Here is a 3,784-nt window from a genome sequence, read left to right on the forward strand (position 1 = left end):
TAACAAGACAACGGAGAAGGCCCGAAAAAATGCCACCAAAAAGAAAATCATACTCTGCAGATTACAAGTTGCGACTGGTGAAATATGCATCCGAAAACGGTAGCCGTCACAATATTATCATCTGAACTTTTCATGTTAACATACCTGTATGTCCATGGGACTTATAGTCCAGTGGACCTTATTTATGGTTTATTTTTCTTTATAATGGATAAAGTGGCTGGTGCGACTTATACTCCGGTGCGACTTATTTATGGTTTGTTTTTCTTTATAATGGATAAAGTGGCTGGTGCGACTTATACTCCGGTGCGACTTATAGTCCGGAAAATATGGTAAGTCTTCCACAAGGGTTCACTGATTACCGTGTCCTTTCACATTCATCAGTTGTGCACAAATTTGACATAGACCAAAAAACACAGCAAAGTGTATCGCATTGCATTCGCTGTGCATTTTCTTGTGTGTCTTATCCGAGCAGAGGCAGGTCTGGTTAAGGTTGAGTGATCTTTGCATTGTTTTGTGTGGCTTTTATTTTGACTTTGGAAAAAATAAAAATAAGTGGTGTTATTTTTTTCTTTGGGATAAGGCATTTCCAGACTGTGCATAAAAATACAGAAACTACAACATTCCCTGAAATGTCATCAAGTGCTAAAGTATGTGCTCGACTATGAGTGTTTTGTTATAGTCATTTATTATTGCTATTTCCACCTGCTGTGTTAAAATGAATTACAGTATAAATTTCTACTTATGTGCAATATGTCTACCAGTGTGTATGAACATGAGATTCCCCAGAGTATCCCAATTGAAAATTTGATCAAATGTAAAACTGTTATCCCAGCAATCTCCAGATGTCTCTTCTTTCTAATGTTTGTAAAGTAAAAATGTGTGTGCCGTGTGAATAAATGATCAAATATCAGGGTTAAAACTGCATAGATCCTTACTGATGGCTACTATGGATTTGAAGATGCAGTGAGGAGAACACAAACCTCAGAAATACACAAGACACGCCACCACGAATGCAGAGTGATACTCCTTGCATACGACAAAAACTTCTAGCAGTGAGATTGAAATCAAGGAGACTGTATTTTATCTTTTTGAGGAGAACAAAACAAGTCCACTTTTGTCTCATCATGACACCATTAACACAGGAATTAAAGCCTTGCCTCATTCTGTGAAATTAGATTTTCGCTTTTCTGGTTCCTGAAGGTCAGATGCTGATAACGATCTGCTGAGTAACAGGGCGTGGATCCAAGGTTGTGTTTCTGGAGGCATTTAAAGCTACAGTGTGAAGAATTTAGTGTCATCTAGTGGTGAGGTTGCAAATTCCCTTATGCCGTCTCAAATCGTAATTTTGTTCCCTTCATGTTTTTACTTCTTTGGTGATGGGATTCACGTTTCCAAGCCTCCTCTTGCAAAAAGTATGATCCTCTATTTCACAAAATAAGGGTTAGCCTGCAGTAGCAACCAGCAGACAGCGTATAAGGGAGCAACAACTGATTACTCTTCTTCTGGCCGTACTGCAAAATGCACAAAGGCGGAGCAAGTGTCCTTCAACATGGAAGTGCAACATGGCAGCCTCCATGAGGGGGGCCGTTCCCTTGTAGATATTCTAATGCCTGTTCACATGACAAGATAATTATGTCGATTTCAGACCCAGTCTCTCCCTTCTAACAATCTTGAATACACCCCAACTATGGTGACGGCTCTAAAGATAATCTTATCAGATATTCCTACTGTGTGTGGTGTGTTAAGAACCCTCTAATCTGCTTGGAAGCACGTTGGGACTGCTCAGACCTCAAATTGGGGATATTCAACATGTCTGATTGTCTTGGCCCGATATCCCAGCGTGTGCAGTTGTCCCCCGAGCACAAACAAGCACGTAGCCTGTTGAATGTGATGTGCAGCCAATAAGAAAGTGAGGTGACAGATGCACGGAGGACAATCCAAAATCAAAATAGCTGTCATGGCGCACCAGAAATTCTGGTGCTCGCACTGTCTCCACTCCTTTAACCAACGCCTGTCCTTTTTTTTGGTATAGTTTTTTCTCAGTTGGAAATAGTCCACAAACTATAGCCATTGATTCTTCCTCGTCCACCACAGTTGTTTACTCCGAAGTCACGTTTAAATCTCAAGAGATTTTGTGAGATTTCCAGTCTGACCTGGGAATGTTTGTGTGTGAAATCCATTCCTGTGTGGTGTGTTGTCTTTACCATGTGGTTGCACACCACACACTGTACGACCAAAACTGTCATCCCAGCAATCTGTACAATGACTTTTTTGTAGCAATGACTTTTTTCTTTTTTTTTTTAAATTGCCAGGTGTGTGGTCTCTCACCTATTGAAAACCTACCAACCATTTTCAAATCTTTATATTCCGTTTCTGCTGATAAACACCCCTAAATCCAACACACTGTAGCTTTAAGGGAACAAGTGACATTTCATATATATATATATAGTTATGACATTTCAAGTAAGCCACTGTATTTACAAGAAATGGTTGCAAAATGTTTTGTGAGAAAGTTAGCAACCATTTCTACACCACTGAGATCCTACACTCGAATTAAAACAATCAAAACAGCTTTATGGAATCGTCTTAAGATGATGTTTCATTCCGTTAAGATACATCCAACCACCGTTAATTGCTCGCCAATAGGGGGTGGGCAAATTTGAGTATGAATGCTGGCAGTGTATTCAGCAGATGCTGGCATACAACTAACTACACGAGCGAACGCAAGAAGAGAGACGAAACCTTATTTCACCCAGCCATGTGATCATTTTCCACACATATGAAAGAGTAGAACCTTACAGCATTGCAATTACAATGTATCCAGGACAATCAAAAATACTACATAATAACGAATACAACCCTAAATTGGAACAAAAATGTACTTGGTGTCAACAATTGAATTTAGAAGATATTCCAGGCATATTTAAAAAAAATGAGGGTAAGCATTGACCAGTAAATAATCTACATTTTAAAGGTCTGCAATTGTAAACTTGGCTGTATTCCACAAAAATATACCTTTCTTGGAAATGGTGGTTGTACAATACATTCAGTAAGTACTCACACCCTGGTCGTATATATTAAAATTGCTATTTACATAATAAATGAAAAATGTTTGGCTCAAATTTTCAATTGTACAAACAAAACAGCAGATTCTTTTCTTCTTTTTTAAACCATGGCTTTAGATAATGATTTTCAAGATGTGACTTACATGACAATTTACACTGTTTGTAATGAAGCACAATAAAAAATAACTGACCCCCCCCCCCCTTCCCACTCCCACCCCTCACCCAAAATGGTGCATTTAAGTGATGATATGAATTTGTAAGCAAGTGGACAAATCAACACAAAATTACAGCTTTGGCTTATATTACTGATTAACTACAGAAGTGAACCTGTTGAATTTCTCACCAATTCAACTCTACACGCCCACACGTCTTACCGTAACTGCACATTATACAGCCGCCTCCACTTCTAAATTAAAATATGAGTAAGTACGTCATTATTGCAATAAATTCTTTTGATCTCTTGTGTGAAGTTTCACTTCTTTTTTTGTTTATTTTCAATTCACAAAAGCAGGTCGTATTTACTAAAGGACCAAAATTCCTGTGTAACTTGAATTAACTCCACATTCTCTACATCTCCCGATCATCTTCTGATCAACTGAATCAATAAATTAGGAGAGGGCACGCGAGATAATCTTGTTATCAGTACAGCAAGATTTTCAGGACAGTTCTTGCAGTGACTGTTGTGTGTGTGAGGGTCCTCAACCTGAAAGCAACACAAC

At 38.6% G+C, this 3,784-nt stretch overlaps 1 protein-coding gene across 5 annotated transcripts in view; it reads right to left on the minus strand.

The window, feature by feature from the left end:
- Nucleotides 1–562: 562 nt before the first annotated feature.
- The window catches only part of mef2aa (myocyte enhancer factor 2aa), a 186,008-nt gene continuing 182,786 nt past the window's right edge, over nucleotides 563–3,784 (minus strand). For all 5 annotated transcript variants that reach the window (XM_034176558.1, XM_034176559.1, XM_034176560.1 and 2 more), the window contains one exon: nucleotides 563–3,784. This exon is cut by the window's right edge and continues 716 nt beyond it. The gene's annotated coding sequence lies outside the window, so the exon portion shown is untranslated.

The sequence above is a fragment of the Thalassophryne amazonica genome, chromosome 8 (assembly GCF_902500255.1).
Source record: "Thalassophryne amazonica chromosome 8, fThaAma1.1, whole genome shotgun sequence".
NCBI lineage: Eukaryota > Metazoa > Chordata > Actinopteri > Batrachoidiformes > Batrachoididae > Thalassophryne > Thalassophryne amazonica.